A 20303-nucleotide genomic window follows, 5' to 3' on the forward strand; every position below is an offset into this window, starting at 1 on the left:
CTCAAGTTTGTGCCAGCAACAAATGATGATGTACAGATTAATCTGGATAACGCTTATAATATCAGATAGATAGATAGATAGATAGATAGATAGATAGATAGATAGATAGATAGATAGATAGATAGATAGATAGATAGATAGATAGATAGATAGATAGATATCCCGAAGGAAATTATTGGTCTCCAGTAGTTAAACAAAGAAGAGAAAGCTTAATACAAATACAAAATAAGGTCAAATACAAAAGCAAAAATAAGGTAAAATGCAAATACAAAATAAGGTAAGTAAGTAAATAAGGTGCATTACTATAGCATATGGTATGCAACAGAATAACAGCATGTGCAAATTGTGCATCTGGTACATAGGATAAAAGCAGCAGTGTATCTATTCTTATAAACAACATATACAGATATATCAGAATAAATATAGAGATGTTGTTATAGTTATAAATATCTACAATGTATAATTTATGGGTATATATATATATGTATATAAAATAGAATATGAAAAGAGATTGTATATCAGATATAAAATATGTTGGACATAGGTATGGATGAGAATAGTGGTGGTAACATACAGATAATAATAGTAGCAATGTATGTAAATAAAATTATAACCGATATATACATACAGGTATGATAACAAGAATGTAAATACAGAATATGTAAAGTGGCAATACAAATGTATGATTGAGTTGTTGATTCGGTTTAACGACCCCGTCGTTGTGTGGCGTTAAACAGTCTGACTGCCTGGGAAACAAAAGATTTTCTCAGCCTGTCTGTAGAGCAGGACAGAGACAGCAGTCTAACACTGAATACACTCCTCTGTCTGGTGATGGTGCTGTTCAGAGGGTGCTGTGTATTATCCATGATTGATAAGAGTTTTTTTATATCAAGAAAAGTCTCTGTAATGACCATGACTACATTTATGAAATGTATAGGGGGATGAGATTACATTACATTTTTGGCATTTAGCTTTCATCTACTAACAGTAGATGACTAACAGTAGTGACAGCATATTGTCTAAGCAATTAAGGGTTAAGAGCCTTGCTCAAGGGCCCAACAGTGACAACCTGGCAGTGATTGGGTTTGAACCAGCAACCTTCTGCTTACTAGTGCAGTACCTTAACCGCTAGGCTACAACTGCTATAAGTATAGGGTGGGTAGGTAGTACTACATAATACCTTAAAATACCAGTCCAATTCACTCTTTTTAATTAACAGAGGACTAACCTGATGATGTTAACCTTTACCAGCAATCCTGTGTTAATGAATACAATGTCTCACTGAACAGTACTTAACAGTGTGCCTCCCTACCCACGAATCAACTAAACCTTTCATTTGTACATCCAAAAACATCCTTTACACAGCATTGATTTTGAAGGTTTAGTGAAATATGTAAATGTATTCTGGATTTTTAAAGTGAAATTATTTTCACTTCATTTTTATTTATTTAAAAATTGAGAAGCATTTGCAGTGTCTGTGATTATTAGGTTAGTAATAAAGAAGACCATGTGTCATGTGAGATCATTTAAAAAGGAAAAGAGAGAGAGAAAAAAAGATCTGGTCTCCAAACTAATTGTCATTTAATTACTACTGGGTTTAAAGAACAAACAAAGGATTTGTGTTTGTTTAATGACCCCGTTTCATCTTAAATTATTCGTTCTTAAAGGTAGGCAGCGCTGGTTACAGTTATAGTGCTGGTTGTTAAGAAGTTGTGATGATAGTATTTAGCAAGGGAGTATATCATGTTATAGAAAGCTTTGAACAAATGATCTTGTCCTATTTCCTTCAAATAAAACAAACACTAGAGATCAATAGGATTTAATGACAAGTTCATCACAAACTATTAGTTCTGTAAGGGTGCATACTGCATAGGCAGAGTTACAGAGTTTGGTTGGTACAAGTAATGATGATAGTATTCTGAAAGGGAAAATACCATGTTTACGTTCATAGAAGCAAAGCTTTCTATAACATGACTAGCACTAATTCACACTATCCAAAAGCTAGTCATCCTACAAAAGTCATGTTCAGTCTTTTAAATCTCTGGTGCTGCTCGGATTCGGTTTTTTAAACCTTGTGTTTATTTACTATAGGTGCTATACAATATCATTAAAAATGTGAGTATTTTATCAGTTAACAAATGGAACTATGTAAACACTGTTGATGATCTTTTCCTATTTCCTCCAACAAACACTAGAGATTGATAAGGTTTAATGATACGGTTTCATCACAATTTGTATTTAGCAAGGGAAAATACCATGTTTACATTCATAGAAGCAAAGCTTTCTATAACATAACCAGCATGAAAAATGTAAATAAGCCAGCCTGTAATTTTCAGGTTCAGTTTTTACGTAATGAAGCACTTAGATAATTGTGCATCTTTTGTTACACTGTGATCTGTATATATTTATAATTTATTTATAGTTGTTCAATACTGAGCACCTTTAGGTTTAGCTTATTATGTATAACCACAAAAAATTTCAATTCACACTATCCAAAAGCTAGTCGTCCTACAAAAGTCCTATTCATTCTTTTCATTCCCTGGTACTGTTGGGGTTCAGTGTTTGAAAGCTTGGGTTTATTTACTATAGACCAACACTGACAATACATACAATATCATAAAAAGTATTTTATCAGTTAACAAATGGACAAGATACACTGTTTTTAACAAACAAAACAAACACTAGTGATTAATAAGGTTTCATGACACTTTTATCACAAACTACAGTATTAGTTATTTAAGGGTGCATAGGCTTACAGCTTACAGTTACAGCTTTGGTTGGTACAAGTAATGATGATAGTATTTTGCAAGGGAAAATACCATGTTTACATTAATCGAAGCAAAGCTTTCTGTAACATGACCAGCATGAAAAATGTAAACAAGCCAGTCTGGACTTTTCAGGTTCAGCTTTTTAGTTGTGATGCACTATATAATTTATGTATAGTTATTCAATATAGAGCATATTTAGGTCTGGCTTATTGCGTATAACCACAATAATTGTCCAAAAGCTAGAGTCGTGCCTCAAAAGTCATGTCCGATCTTATAAATCTTTGGTGCTGCTCGAGTTTGGTGTTTGAAAGCTTCGGTTTATTTACTATAGAACAACACAGACAATGTGTACAATATCAAGAAGTTTATGTATTTTATCCGTTATTAAATGTAACTATGTAAACGCTGTTTAGAACAAATGATCTTGTCCTATTTCCTCCAATTAAAACAAACACTAGAGATTAATACGGTTTAATGATACGGTGTCGTCACAATTTGTTCTTAAGGGTGCATAGGCAGAGGTACAGCTTTGGTTGGTACAAGTAATGATGACAGTATTTAGCAAGGGAAAATACCATGTTTACGTTCATAGAAGCAAAGCTTTCTATAACATGACCAGAATGAAAAATGTAAACAAGCCAGCCAGGAATTTTCAGGTTTGGTTCTTTAGTTGTGATGCACTTTGATAGTTTTATTTCTTTAGTTCCAGTGTGGTCTATATATTTTGTAGTTGTTCAATACTGAGCACCATTAGTTCTGGCTTATTGCGTATAAACACCAAATTTTTTTAATTCACACTATCCAAAAGCTAGTCGTCCTACAAAAGTCCTATTCGATCATTTAATTATCTGGTGCTGCTCAGGTTAATACGTATTTGATCAGTTAACAAATGTAACTATGTAAATGCTGTTTTAAACAAATGATCTTGTCCTATTTCCTCCAAATAAAACAAACACTAGAGATCAATAGGATTTAATGACACGTTTATCACAAACTATTAGTTCTTTAAGGGTGCATAAGTTGTGGTGATAGTATTTTGCAAGGGAGCATACTATAAGCTATATAAGCTTAGAATATAATTAAATGTATTATATAAGCTAGTCGTCCTACAAAAATCATGTTCAGTCTTTTAATTCTCTGGTGTCGCTCGTGCTCGGGTTCGATGTTTGAAACCTTGGTTTTATTTACTATAGATGATATACAATATGAAAAGTTTGAGCATTTTATCAGTTAACAAATGGAACAAATGATGTTTTCCTATTTCCTCCAAATAAAACAAACACTAGAGATTGATAGGGTTTAATGACAAGGTTTCGTCACAATTTGTTCTTAACCCTTTGATGCACAACCTGGGTCAAGTGACCCAACTGAGTTTTTATTTTCTATATCTTTGCAATAAATTAATTTCGTCATTCAAGCTTCCATGAATTTTTCAATTAACTTGTTTTTGATAATCACAAATCCTTATTTCAGTTTTACATTTTTTGCTTTTTTCATAAAAATCATTTTTGTATCACTACCCTTCTAATGCACAACATGGGTCAAAAATGACCCTTATGTATTTACAATGGAATTTGACAGGAACTACTGACATTTGTAAGTGTTTGTAGTCAAAAACATATTTACTGATCTTTTGAAAGACAACCAAAGATTAGGCTCTTGAATCTTGAATATGTCCAATACTATTTGCTTGCTAGCTGTTTACATATTCTAGTATAGATAGCTTTTATTAGCTAAGACAGCAAATACATGAATAACTGACAAATGTGCATATGAAAATATTCTTGAATGGATGAATATGGGTCATTTTTGACCCATGTTGTGCATTAGAAGGGGTTTGCTTAGCTTGTGCATCAAAGGGTTAAGGGTGCATAGGCAGAGGTACAGCTTTGGTTGGTACAAGTATTGATAACAGTATTTTGCAAATGGAAAATACCATGTTTACGTTCATAGAAGCAAAGCTTTCTATAATACGACCAGCATTATAAATGTAAACAAGCCAGTCTGGACTTTTCAAGCTCAGCTTTTTAGTTGTGATGCACTTTTTTTTTTAGTTCCAATGTAGTCTGTATATATCCATATATAATTTATGTATAGTTGTTCAACAGTGAACATATTTAGGTCTGGCTTTTTGCGTATAACCACAAAAATTGTCCAAAAGCTAGGCATGCCTCAAAGTCATGTTCGATCGTGTCCATTGGTGCTGCTCGGCTTCGGTGTTTAAAAACTTAGTTTTATTATCTATAGAAGAGCAATGACAATGCGTACAATATCATCAAAAGTTTATGTATTTTATCCATTATAGAACAAATGATCTTGTCCTATTTCCTCCAAACTAAACCCTACAGATCAATAGGGTGATGTAATGTAATGTGAACTGTGATTTAGGACACGGTGCGAGTGCGCCGGTAGATTACAAACAATACTACAGTGGTGATAAGAAACTGAACAGACTTTACCTCGCATGCAGTCGCTGTTGGAAGCAGTAAAAGTAGAAATCATCACCTCCAGCTCAGAGCTTTCAGCACAACAGCCGCGAATCAGACTTTTAGAAACCCGCAGCAGAACAGCGCACCGTGCTCAGTTCAACCGAACAACCGAGCTCTCCAAACCCTGACGGCGTGTGCTGGTGCTGGAGTGTGTTTCTGTCAGGCTCATCGCTTATTCAGTCTGTACGAACCAGTAAACAGAAGCAAACAGAGACCGAGAGAAGCGCAGCTCGCGCTACTGATGCTCAACTCCACTACGCTCTGGCAGAGGGCGCACAGCAAACAGCACGCGCTACTACAGTACACGAGAGAGAAAGAGAGAGAGAGAAAGAGAGAGAGTGTAAGAGCGAGAAAGCGAGAGAAACGCATATAAACAGTACATACACTGATCAGCCATAACTTTAAAACCACCTCCTTGTTTCTACACTCACTGTCCATGTTATCAGCTCCACTTACCATATAAAATCATTTTGTAGTTCTACAATTACTGACTCTAATCCATCTGTTTCTCTGCATGCTTTGTTAGCCCCCTTTCATGCTGTTCTTCAATGGTCAGGACCACCACAGGACCACCACAGAGCAGGTATTATTTAGGTGGTGGATCATTCTCAGCACTGCAGTGACACTGACATGGTGGTGGTGTGTTAGTGTGTGTTGTGCTGGTATGAGTGGATAAGACACAGCAATGCTGATGAAGTTTTTAAACACCTCAATGTCACTGCTGGACTGAGAATAGTCCACCAACCAAAAATATATCCAGCCAACAGCACCCCGTGGGCAGCGTCCTGTGACCACTAATGAAGGTCTTAAAGATGACCAACTCAAACAGCAGCAATAGATGAGCGATCGTCTCTGACTTTACATCTACAAGGTGGACCAACTAGGTAGGAGTGTCTAATAGAGTGGACAGTGAGTGGACACGGTATTTAAAAACCCCAGCAGCGCTGCTGAGTCTGATCCACTCATACCAGCACAACACACACTAACACACCACCACCATGTCAGTGTCACTGCAGTGCTGAGAATGATCCACCACACAAATAATACCTGCTCTGTGGGGGTCCTGACCATTGCAAAACAGGGTGAAAGCAGGTTAAAAAGATATGTAGAAAAACAGATTGACTACAGTCAGTAATTGTAGAACTACAAAGTGCTTCTATATGGTAAGTGGAGCTGATAAAATGGACAATGAGTGTAGAAACAAGGAGGTGGTTTTAATGTTATGGCATAAACAACTTATGCAACCCTGCCAAACCACTGAGCATTAAGTGAAAGCTAGTCTTACCACACACACACACACACACACACACACACACACACACACACACACACACACACACACACACACAGTGTGAATAAGAACTTTACCACATTCAAAACAAAATCTAAAGCAATAAAATCTGCATGTAGTTTAGTGGTGTAAGCACTTTTTTACAGCACTGTAGTTCAGCTTTGTGAGTGTTGTGTACACCTTGTGAAGTAGACTGGCTAAATAAATGGCTACAGATTGGTGTCATCCATTTTTCATGCCTCATAAATTGAATAATGGTTGTGAGGCAGACTGTCTCATCGACTCACTAAAAAAAATACACTTGCTTCAATCAATACAGAAAGTCTCATTAACTATGACTACAACTCTATAAACATCATCGTCTGGGCATCATATACTACATGGCCAAAAGTATTTGGACATCCCATTTCAAAAACAAATGTTATTAAATTTAAGTCATCTCTTTGTGATCTCTTTTCAGCTATAACATTAGCCAGTCTTTTAAGAAGGCTTTTCACAAGACTAAAGTATGTCTTTGGGAATTTGTTTCCATTCAGTCAAAATAATTGTATGGCTGGGCATTGATGTTGGTCAAGAAATCCTCAGCTGATGTTCCAGTTCATTCCAAAGCTGTTCAGTGGGACTGAGGTCAGGGCTCTGTACAGGACACTGGAGTTTCTTTAAACCGAATTTTTCTTCATGTCTTTATAGAGTTTGCTTTGTGCACAGGGAGTCATGCTGTAACAGTAAGGGCCTTCCCTAAACTGTTGCTGCAAAGTTGGAAGCATTAAAATTCCTTTATATAATTGATAACACGTTAGCAATAGTTGTTGCTGAAACACATGAACTCAATAATTGAAGATCAGCCATAACATTCAAACCACCTCCTTGTTTCTACACTCACTGTCCATTTTATCAGCTCCACTTACCATATAGAAGCACTTTGTAGTTCTACAATTACTGACTGTAGTCCATCTGTTTCTCTACATGCTTTGTTAGCTCCCTTTCATGCTGTTCTTCAATGGTCAGGACTCTCACAGGACCACCACAGAGCAGGTATTATTTAGGTGGTGGATCATTCTCAGCACTGCCGTGACACTGACATGGTGGTGGTGTGTTAGTGTGTGTTGTGCTGGTATGAGTGGATCAGACACAGCAGCACTACTGGAGTTTTTAAACACCTTACTGTCACTGCTGGTCTAGAAGATGACAAACTCAAACAGCAGCAATAGATAAACGATCATCTCTGACTTTACATCTACAAGGTGGACCAACTAGGTAGGAGTGTCACGGTATTTAAAAACTCCAGCAGCGGTGCTGTGTCTGATCCACTCATACGAGAACACACACTAACACACCACCACCATTTCAGTCACTGCAGTCACTCCACCACCCAAATAATACCTGCTCTGTGGTGGTCCTGTGGGGGTCCTGACCATTGAAGAACGGTAAAAGCAGGCAAAAAAAAAGCATGAAGAGAAACAGATCAGTCAGTAATTGTAGAACTTCAAAACGCTTCTATATGGTAAGTGGAACTGATAAAATGGATAGTAAGTGCAGAAAAAAGGAGGTGGTTTTAATGTTATGGCTGATTGGTGTATATCAAATACTATTAAATAAATCAAGTTGTATTTAAGTTGTATTTAAGTAAACACACAGCTTTAATTTTTGTATTTTCCTGAGCAAATGTAGATAATTATAAAAACAGATTGTTCAGATTTTTTGCTTTTTTCACAATTCTTCAACATCCAGAGATGAGTTTAAGCCGTATTTTATTTTTAATTTTCAATTCTTCTTTAGCCATGTACCCCTCTTCTTTACCCCTCAGACCACTATAATGTGGGTCACAATACTGCCAGTGGTTACATCACTGTTGGCTTTTCATTTGTAATTAGTCCCTAAGAGAGGACAAAATGTCCTTTTTCAAATTCACATTTCTGCAGGCCACTGGCATTGGAGAGGAAACGCACCAGACAAGTCTGAGCTGTTAAAAATGTATGTGGTCTTTCTAGAAGTGAGAATAGCGTCTCCCAACTTCTTTAAAGGGTAAAAATAGTGTTCTAAAACGGATAGTTCCGGTCCTAAAATCTGAGCCGCGTTCGAAGCCGTTGTAAAATCCCCGATAAACGCACACCTATGACCACCTCAAATCATTCCATATTAATACGCCACTGAAAAGAAAAAGTGAATGTTATGTTCGCCCTCATGTTGCCTAGCAACACTTAACGGACTACGTGATTTCACAGAAGAATGCTTTTTGTAAATAAAAACATTTATTAATTGAACATTGTTGTATTTTATTATATTTTATGTTAACCGCCATTTTATAAAAGCAATAAGCCACTCGAGACCGTGTGTTACTGCTATTATTTTAAAATCGCAGTAACGCACGGTCTCGAGTGGCTTATTGCTTTATTATGACATTTTGGTTATACATTGTGCAATCTGAACTATTTTCCTAACCAACCATAAATCATTTTGTATGTTTATACTTAGTGTGTTTTACTAGTTAGTCCTTAACAGTAAGTTCATGATCTCTTAACCCTTTAATGGTTTGCTCAACCATATGGTTGTAACCACTCTGGACACCTGTGCAGAGTGCAGGGGCAAGAAGAGGAGGGCTGTGCATATATATATATATATATATATATGTGTCTGATCCTGTGGGGGTCCTGACTATTGAAGAACAGGGTGAAAGGGGGCAGTAATTGTAGAACTACAAAAGGGTAAGTGTAGGAACAAGGAGGTGGTTTTAGTGTTATGGCTGATCAGTGTGTGTGTGTGTGTGTGTATATATATACACAACACACACTAACACACCACCACCATGTCAGTGTCACTGCAGTGCTGAGAATGACACACCACCCAAATAATACCTGCTCTGTAGTGGTCCTGTGGGGGTTCTGACCATTGAAAAACAGCATGAAAGGGGGCTAACAAAGTATGCAGAGAAACAGATGGACTACAGTCAGTAATTGTAGAACTACAAAGTGCTTCTATATGGTAAGTGGAGCTGATAAAATGGACAGTGAGTGTAGAAACCAGGAGGTGGTTTTAATGTTATGGCTGATCAGTGTATATTGGTAGATGGTTTTAAGAAAGCAGCTTTTCTAACATGTCAACCTATTTTACACACAATATGCCCAAAAGTACATGGAACCCCTACCCCTACCCCTACCCCCACCCCCACCCCCACCCCAATTAGTGAGTTTTGCATGACTGGTTAAACCATGTGTTTTTGGCTTTGTGTGCGAAGGACACAGTTTGGTGTGGATGAACTCCATTGACCTGTACAGACTCCTGACCTCAACCGAAATGGATAAACTGAAGTGTCGATTACGGCCGAGGCTCCTCGTCCAACATCAGTGCTTGACCTCACAATGCTCTTCTGACTGAAACGATGCTTATCGCCAAGCCCCCAGTCTTGGCCACATGGTGTATGTATCTATGATTACATAAAAAAAAAAAAGAAAACATCAGCACTGACCCTTAACCAGACCATATCATGTTCTATTAAGAAGTCTTAAGAAGCAAAATAAGAACAAAAAAACAAAAAAAAACACTGATAAAACCCAAATATGCATTAGGTCACTTCTTATCACCTAAGATGTATTTACCACAGAGTACACTCTGCAAGAAATCAGATTTAACTGGCACTTGATAAACACTAATAGTCCTTTATCACTGAAGCACAGATTAGCTTTCAAATCCCAAGGCTCATATCCTGCCCTACAGATACCCAGGCATATTAACTAAGCATTCACAAATCACCTTGCCATGGCATCGCACCTTCGATAACAGAAGCTAAAGGAGATTTGTAGATAAGTCTATGACTGGTTACCTTCTCTCTTTATCTTACTATTTCTGTGCAGCCAGGTTTCTATTGAGAAGTCTATTGTGTCTGAGAGTTGCTGGTCATGGTCATTTTGCAAAGTGGAGCCAACAAAACTCCACTACTGCATTCCAACAGAGAAAGACAGTCAATTCACTAACACTGAGACTCATCAAATAAATGTACATCGATCAACCATAACATTAAAACCACCTCCTTGTTTCTACACTCACTGTCGATTTTATCAGCTCAACTTACCATATAGAAGAACTTTGTAGTTCTACAATTACGGACTGTAGTCCATCTGTTTCTCTACATACTTTTTTTTTAGCCTGCTTTCACCCTGTTCTTCAATGGTCAGGACCCCCACAGGGCCACCACAGAGTAGGTATGAGTGGATAAGACACAGCAGCGCTGCTGGAGTTTTTAAATACTGTGTCCACTCACTGTCCACTCTGTTAGACACTCCTACCTAGTTGGTCCACCTTGTAGATGTAAAGTCAGAGACGATCGCTCATCTGTTGCTGCTGTTTGAGTTGGTCATCTTCTAGACCTTCATCAGTGGTCACATGACACTGCCCATGGGGTGCTGTTGGCTGGATATTTTTGGTTGGTGGACTATTCTCAGTCCAGCAGTGACAGTGAGGTGTTTAAAAACTCCAGCAGCGGTGCTGTGTCTGATCCACTCATACCAGCACAACATACACTAACACACCACCACCATGTCAGCGTCACTGCAGTGTTGAGAATGATCCACCACCTAAATAATACCTGCTCTGTGGTGGTCCTGACCATTGAAGAACAGGGTGAAAGCAGGCTAAAAAAAGCATGCAGAGAAACAGATTGACTACAGTCAGTAATTGTAGAACTACAACGTGCTTCTATATGGTAAGTGGAGCTGATAAAATGGACAGTGAGTGTAGTAACAAGGAGGTGGTTTTAATGTTATGGCTGATCAGTGTATGTCTAAATATATCCAGGTATGCATCTTCTCATACTAGTCAGAGTGGGCAGCGGTAGCTCAGAGGTTAGGGTACTGAACTAGGTTGCCAGTTTAAGCCCCACCATTGACCCTTAACCCTCAACGGCTCGAATTGTCTTCAGTGATAATTTAAAGTCACTGCAAGCGTAATTGTTAAAGCACTCGGACACTGTTTTTGGAACGCTTATGCATTGCAGTTTCTCTACATATTTGTTTTTTTTAATTTTCCACCTTTATTCCTATCTAGTCATTTCCAATTACCACACTATGCTCCCAGAGCCACACTATGCTCCATGTGACTGCCCTCCTTCCTCGCTTGTGTGAAACCTTCCTGCGCCCGGCCAGTTGTGTGGATGCCCAGACAGGTCGGTGGCTCTGCTGAGACTAAAATTCTCAAGTTCGAAAACTCTGCAGTGGTGCGCTAGAGTGTCCCTGTGCCAGCTGAGCATTGCTAATTTTGTAAAGTCAAATCCAGCAATTTACAATTTTGGCCAAAAATATGCAGTAAACATAGCTTGTATTACATTTTTTTTTTTTTACATTTTTATTAAAGCCTTAGTTGATATTTTAAAATATGTTTCCAAAATATGTTGGGCTTTCATGACACTATATTTGTTTTATTAAACTCGTTCTTAGGACAATACAACAGTAACATTAGTACAGTTGGCTCACTTTTTTTGTGAAGTGTTAATTTAGATTATCGTAAACATATTACTTTACACTGTAGATCTGTTCACTGTGTTACTGATGTTAAAGCTAACTGAAAACCAGTCTGTAAATCCTTGATCCATTATTTGTGTGGGTTGTTTTTTTTAAATATTTACACATGGTGTTCATGGGGCACTGTGGAAAGTAATCATATAGAAATCATGTTCAAACTGAACCTATCTAGGTTGTTGTTTAGGGTAATGTGTGTTAAAATGCCAGTTAGGGGAAAAAAAATGCATTACTGTTTTTCTTGACGGTCTGTAAAAGCCCATTTTTAAATGCCTGTTTACTGTTCATATTAAACTACCAAAGTGTAAAATACTGTATGTATTTATTCCAGGATGGTGCTTAACATTTCCATTTACAATATTTAACAGATGCTGACACAGCTGTAACCAAACAAACTACAAGCAAGTGAGGATTAGAAGCCTTGCTCAGAGGCAACTTGATGGTGGTGGGGAACCAAAAACCTTCTGATTAATGTTCCAGTGAATTAACCACTGAGCTAGTACTGCTAAAACATGGTAAATCACATTCAAGAATTAAATGTATATAATATATATATATAATATATTAAATACAGTTGTGCTATAAGCAGTTTCATCTCTGTTGGTAATCCTTCAAAACTGAATGCTTACAGTCATTCACTATTTGCTACATCATAAGTGTTCACTTCAAGCAGGGTTTAAAACAAGAATTAGAACAGGACTAAGTATAGGTACAGTACTAATGTAGGTGCTTTCCAAAGGACCTAAACCAGCACAATAGGGGGGCAATAACTGCTCCACTTCAAACATAAAGATGAATGATTTACAGCATAATGAATAAGTGTAGTTCATCAAAACAAACCACTTATTAAAGCCCTTGAAATATAAATGTATGGTGTAGGATTATTATAATGATGGTATGATTATAGATCCACCTTTTTCATTCAAGACATATACGTACACCCCCCAGCTTGAAACGTTTGAATTCTATGTTTTAGATGAAAACTGCACGTCAAGCTCTTCAGCTGGTGCTTATAAATATATAAAGACAAGCGCTACCCTCCTGGCTGCCATAAAATCTGATTAGAATTGAGGGAATGCTTGTAATTCCTAAAATTCTCGTTCTTTATTAGTTTGCGAGCAGCAAATCTCTTTTAAAATATGAGTCTAATTAAAAGCCAATTAAAAATAGATGCAGCATATGACCACAGTGAACCTTTGTCTCGAGGATCTTTACCAACAGCATTTGGCATTTAATGTTTATTTAATATATTAAATTGGAGATCAGAGCACCAGAGAGATCTGCTCCCTGCTGTCACACCTAGAAGCTTTTGATATTGAAAAAAAAACAGAGCCAGTGCCATTTTGCTAGTATTGATCAAAACAGTGCTGTTATACCATATACAATTTTGTGTACGGTAGCTGTAAAATGCTGTGCCTGGTGTATCTTAGCATACATGCATAAAGACAATTCTGAGGTTATAAGCAGGCCCATGGGTAAATTGTTGTCGGTGGTGGGGTGGCTGCTAACAATCTAAAAGTGTGAAGCAAAGCAATTCAAATGAACACGTACATGCACACACATGCACATGCACATGAGGCCTGAAATAAAAAGCCCAAATGAGCATATATTTAATTAATACATAATAGAAACACCTGCCATTCATAAAAATGAAAAAAGCATTAATGAAAAAAAAATAAAAGTGAAAATAAATGTAGGGTGTATAATATACAAACTATTTAACATTGTGCATCATCAGGGCTGTGCTATTTTTTAATGTCATGTTTTACACTTTGGTTACATTCATGACAGGAAAGGTAGTTACTCATTACACAAGATTCATCAGTTCACAAGTTCAAGGCAAACACAGTCATGGACAAATAGTATCTCCAGTTCATCTCACTTGCACGTCTTCAGACTGTGCGAGGAAACCGGAGCTCCCGGAGAAAACCCACACAGACACGGGGAGAACATGCAAATTTCACTCAGAAAGGACCTGGACCGCCCCACCTGAGGATAAAACCCAGGACCTTCTTGCTGTAAGGTGACAGTGCTACCCACCGAGCCACCGTGCCACCCCAGGCTGCATTAAAAGGTCAAAGTTAACAAACTAAGTAAAATAATAATCAAATCCTTAAAAAATAAGGACTATTTTACAGGATGGATAAAATAATATGGTATAATGAACAAAACTACACTCAATCCACACACAAAATCATATACAGTGTAATTAAAAAGATAGCCTCATCATTGGTCAAAGTTGAATTTAGCATGTAGTATATAGGATGGGATTTGGAACACAACAGCTCTCCTCTGCTCTGTGTGCAGCCTGATATATACAGTTGCATGCTGATATGCGAATGTGATGTTCCTTATACGTTTAATTAGTTTCTCAGTTTTTTACTCTCAGCTTTCTCAAGATTTAATGGGGGTTGCAGGGGATTTGGCCTTAGGTTATTAATAGGGTCCCACAAACTTCGTTAAGTTAATTTAATTTTGCTTAATTTTAATGGACCTTGTTTTAAAAAAAAGAAAAATCACAGATTTTACGGATTTTTACAGAAGAAAGTGCTACATTAAGGCAGTCATTAAATAACACTCATAAACTGAAAGATAGAATAAATAGAAGCTACAATACACAAGTGTAGCTGACCTTAACGGTTGAATGTAAACCTCCAGCAATGGTCTCAGACAAAAATACTTACCTAATAGAATACAGTAGAACAGAATATTTATTGTCACTATACACAGGTACAATGAAATTTCAAAATTTCTCTTCAATAGAGCAGCAGCAGTAGAGAAAAGACAGTAGTAGTAATCACAAAAATTATTTACAAAAAAGTAAATTTACATTTGTAACTTTAAATATTAAATACTGACTGTGTGTGCAAACGCTGCATAGTCCGTGTGTGACCCATAGTCCTGTGTGTGTGTGTGTCTTTTTCAGTTCTGTGTTTTGACAACCAACCCCCCCTCACTGCGTCCACAGAATTGGTTGGGAGTTTTCCAAACTCAGTTACCTGAAGAGGGTTTTCCATCCACCAACGTTTTGCGAATTTTGAAAATGCGCATTAAAAAACCTGGATGGAAAAGCTCAAAATTCGAAAAAAGACCAAAATATCGCAAAAAACGTTTTCACGCTTGAACGAGGTAGAAAAGATAGAATTTCGCATCGCCGAAATGCGAAAAAAGGGGATGGAAACGGGTTTTTCGAATAAACGATGAAGTTTCAAGCTCTAAGTCACATGATATACATACTACACACACACACGTTGACAGTCATTCCGTTTTAAACTACTGTATATATACTGTATATATATATATATATATATATATATATATATATATATATATATATAGTTTAAAACTGAATGACTGTCAACGTGTGTAGTGTACCTGAAGAGGTGTGATGTTTTAAAGACTGCTGCGTCATGTGCGCTGCCGGGAGAGCCAACACATACATCCCGAATCAACAACTGGTCATCCACAAGTGCCTGCAAAACAATCGATGGCCATCCCTTTCGATTTACATAGTCTCTGTACCCGACTGCTGGAGGGAGGATTGGAATGTGTGTACCATCCAGTGCACCGTACACCTGTGGTATGTGGTGCGCTGCATAATTACAATGTGCTATTTCTTCTGCCTCCTGCGCATTTGGTAATACGTCATAATGTTTCATTAGTTTTGATGTTATTGCTTGGCATACAGCGTATACACTACGGTGAACTGTTATTACGCTTACGCCAACTACTCTGTACTCCGCACAAGTGGCCAGCTTGTACAAGGCAATAACAATCCTCTTTTCAGTTGGCACGGGTGGCCGGTGACTGTAAACTTTTGGCTCTACAGATGACCCGATCATGGTGCATAGCTTATCAAAGGCTGATTTTGACATTCTGAAATTCTTGATCCAAAGCTCGTCTGAAAAATGGTTCTGCACAATGTGCTCCCAAAATTGTTTAGTGCATTTACGTTCCCAGATGCGAGGTGAACGTCGCCGTGGCTCGTTCTGCCCGATGTCTCTTAGCTGCAAACAACATAACCATTAAAAAATGGCAAATGGTTGTAAATATAATTCTACTTAAAGCAAAAACCGAGTTAAATCTCTCCATCTTGCTCGCTTCTCTGCAGCGCGTTGACGCGTCATGTAAAGGTTTTTTCGCATAACTGTAGTTGATGGAAACGCAACATTTTTCGCTTTTTTTTCTGCCGATATTTCGTAAATGCGCATTACACTTGCGAAACGTTTGGATGGAAACCCGGTTTGAGACGTGTTTTTAGCTGCTTTAGACTTCAACATCTTGGACATTTTAACTGAGCGATTGCTAACTGAATTGCTGTAGGATTGCCAGGGCCGCCTCGTAGTGCAAAATAACCAGTAAACGTGAGGCACTTGAATGCTACGCGGTTGAAAAATGTTAAATCGCTAAACACTTTTTTGAATTTCAGAGCAAATTGCATATTACACAGGAAACGGCTCATTTCACGGTCAGTGGTGCAATTTTCACAGCTGTTAATTAGGTAGGGCCTTAGTTATTAGTGACATTTATTTATTAATTTCTAATAACTGTTTACCCCTGACTATTGTTGTGGTAAATTGATTCCCAAAAAATAATTGCAGTGTTACAGCAGCAATTCACATACATCACAAACATCACATACATCAACATAGAGCGAAAAGACAAAAGGCAGTTTATATTAAATAAAAAGAATAAAAAATGAAATAAAAATAAATAGGAATACAAATGAAATGAATACAAACAAAAAATTTAAATTGTAATATAAAGTTCTACAAATATAAAACAAAAGACAAAAAACACTAAAGGACTGAAGATTAAATGGTGCAATTTAACAAGTATGGTGTGCAGCTGTATGTCAATAGTATCATGTACCATGCGCTACCATGTACCAAAGCTGCAGAAAAAGCAGACGCAGAGCTCGACACACCTTGAACAGGGTGCCAAATTGAACCCTTACCCATTCACTCACAGCTTGGGGAATAGCCTATGTATGCTTTGGATGGTGGTTAAAAACTGGTATACCCAGAGAAACCCCACTCTCACAGTAACTAGCGACATGAATCAAATCCAAAATCAAATCCCAAAAAACTGTGCAGCACCAACACTACCTACAGTGCCACTGTGCCAACCTATAGGTTCAAAACACAGTCAAACTATTAATGTATTGTACATAAAAAAATTCTCGTTCTATCAAAAACCAGAGCCAGGAATCAAAAATTCATAACCATGGCCTGGTACATTCAGTTTCTGCCCAGAAGGCATTTGTGTGCTCAGTGTGTGTGTGGCTGAGTGTGTGTGTGTACTTGAAATGAGTATGTGGGTGTTTTCTATGAAAGTAAAAGTGTTTTTTTTTTTTTGTACAGCACATATCCGTACAGATTACTAAATCTCCTCCAGTTCAAAGATCAGGAGCAGAGGTTCAGACACTGGAGCTTTGAGATGGTCACCATGAGGATACAGAGTCTTAGTTCTGGTATAGATGCTGTAACCTTTTCTTTTTGTTAACACGAGTTCAACAGTTGAAGGATTTTTCTCTGAATCCTCAGGTAGTGAAATATTTTTGCTTTTATTCTCTCATCCTACAACTCCACTGAATAATGCACAACTGTGCAATTTTAAATACAGTGGTACCTCGTAACTCGATGTCCCCTAAAATCTAAATCTTTGAAACTCGACGCACTTCGTGGAGACATTTGTACCCTTAAACCTGACAGAAAAGCAGAAAAGCACTTATGTGAATGCGTCTTTACTGAACAGAATACAGTATTTCAAGATCTTCCTGATTAAGAAGCATAAGGAAACAATAGGGAAGTAAAAGTAAAGTTCAGGTTTTATTGTATTGATTTTGAATTGTATTTCAGTGTTTTTATATTGTGTGTGTTATTTTTTTCCCCCAATTTTCTCCCCTAATCTAGAGTGTGTCCTCTATACTGATTCGACCCTTCACCGCTGACTGAGGACGCCTCTCTACTGACATACGCCCCCTCCGTCACGTACAGTCAGTACAGACTGCATTTTTCACCTGCACGAGTCAAGTTCATACACTGACGGGCACTGTGTACGGAGGGCCACACTCCCATCAGCATTATTCCTCAGCCCTGTGCAGGCGCCATCAGTCAGCCAGCAAGGGCCGCAGTTGCACCAGCTATGAGGACCTATGATCCGACTTTTCACCCCTAACCCAGCCCAGCCCAGTCGGAAGGCAGAGCAGAGATTCGATACGATGTATTCGAAACCCCAACTCTGGTGCGCTAGCGTACTTTACCGCTGCGCCACCTGAGCGGCGTGTGTGTGTTATTTTTAGTGTACAAAAAGAACCCCTTTATTTTACATTAGCCTAAAATATATGCAGTTCCACAGGACCACGGAACGCATTGACAGGTTTCCCATACATCCTTATAGGAAAAAATACCTCGAAACCTTTTTAACGGCAGTCCCAGGACCAACTGATGTCCAGTTTCAAGGTACCACGTTAAAAGTAAAAGACATGGCAGTAAAATGAACCAAACGATAGAGCTTATCGATTTTATGTGCCACTGTCATAGGATGGCATCATTCCAGCAGGTCAGTTTGTCATGTTTTTCTCTGCTAGAGTTGTGCAGGTCAACTGGCAAAGCCATTATTGTAAAGTGAAGATGTCTAAGAGCAAAACCTTCTAAACCCTGAAGCTCAAACAATGTGATTGTTAAGTGCTAAAGCACTTACAGTAGCTGGTAAAAACACCTGTCCTCTGTCACGGCACTCACTGCCAAGTTCCCGACTGCCTCTGGAGACAAAGGGTCTGTCTGAAAACAGCAATCTCTGTACATAGACACATTTTTACATTATATTATAGGGACAGTGGTAGCCTAGTGGGTAGAGCTTTGGGCTATCAACCGGAAGACTGGCGGTTCAAATCCAGGCAGCCACTGTTGGGTCCTTGAGCAAGGCCCTTAACCCTGTCTGCTTCAGGGGCGCCGTACGATGGCTGACCCTGTGCTCTGCCCCCAGCTTCCAAACAAGATGGGATATGTGAAGAAAGAATTTCATTGTACTGTACCAACTGTATATGTATAAATGACAAATAAAGTATATCTATATATCATTTTATGTCCTATCCTATGCACGCTCTTGAGAAGAAGGCTGTCTGAATTCTTAAATACCTTAAAATGCTCCTACTGAGGCGCCTTATTTTGAAGAGATAATCTGACTGAATGACGAGGGAGCATCCAATGCTTCCTTAGTGGTGAAGGAAATCCCAGCATTCAGTGCAGCACAATTTTTCTTACCAAAAAATTGCAAATATGGCGGACGAATGCGGAGCAACAAGTTCTTTTCGAATGTAAATAAATTCTCATTAAATTCTAATTTATTTGCAAATTCAGTCTTGATGTTACCTGGCATGCTAGCAGGTTGTGCCACCCTGAGATGGGGACTCGAGTCTATATAGATATATAGATACATATACATATATATGATCCGACATCATTCTGATCGTGTCATTTTCTGCTCTCTAATGGGTAAATGTTCCAGCCAGCTTCCGGCTCCCTACCTAAAATGGTGGAATACCATACATAGTTCACTTCACATTAACAGATAATGTGAATTGAACGCTCCTACAGAATTGGTGCTAATGATTGGAAGAATCGCTTTCTGAACCAATCAGACCTTCAGATTGTAATTTTTAGTAAGAAATGCTGTTATTTGTATTTATTTAGTTTGCAGCGTCACACAGATTATTGTCAATGAAACGCTTGATTGGCTTTCTAACGAGCTCGTGTGTTGCTTCACAACCGGGAAAAGTTTGAAGGTTTTTAATTATAAGCACATTTACAAAATAACAGATTATATTCCTAATGGGACACACGGTTATAAATGTAATAGCATCTGGAACAACATAAGCTAAGGTAAGCAGTGGTTATGGATTTTTTTTTTTTTTTTGCTGTGTTTGGGATTTGAGCCACTGTCCCGTGATTTATCGCGCTTTTGTATTGCAATGAAAAAACGTCAGTTTAAGCTTTTAACTGGTACCTAGGAAAGTAAAGGCACTAAGTAAAACGGCAAAATCTGTTGTTTTTTATCTGAACTTCCATATTATTTGTTTATTTCTACGCTACATTTCCAATATAAGTTTTGTGTATATTATATTGACTCGTGACTTGACTCGGACTCTAGCCTAAAGACTCATGACTCGACCTGGACTCGTATTTTGTGACGTGTGAACATCTCTGGTGCCATCTCAGCCCATTGGTTTGATTGGGCTGAG

General features: G+C 38.0%; 1 protein-coding gene across 4 annotated transcripts in view; it reads right to left on the reverse strand.

Annotated features, from left to right (window-relative positions):
- The window catches only part of hs3st1l1 (heparan sulfate (glucosamine) 3-O-sulfotransferase 1-like1), a 201967-nt gene that overhangs the window by 115563 nt on the left and 66101 nt on the right, over positions 1 to 20303 (reverse strand). For 2 of the 4 annotated variants that reach the window (XR_010012405.1, XM_062995247.1), the window contains exon 1: positions 5228 to 5514. The exons of 1 other annotated variant lie outside the window; for it this stretch is intronic. The gene's annotated coding sequence lies outside the window, so the exon portion shown is untranslated. Of the gene's footprint in view, positions 1 to 5227; positions 5515 to 9815; positions 9880 to 20303 lie in introns of those variants that run through there. One more of the 4 variants, XM_062995249.1, reaches the window with a different exon arrangement.

Source organism: Trichomycterus rosablanca, chromosome 5 (assembly GCF_030014385.1).
Source record: "Trichomycterus rosablanca isolate fTriRos1 chromosome 5, fTriRos1.hap1, whole genome shotgun sequence".
Taxonomy (NCBI): domain Eukaryota; kingdom Metazoa; phylum Chordata; class Actinopteri; order Siluriformes; family Trichomycteridae; genus Trichomycterus; species Trichomycterus rosablanca.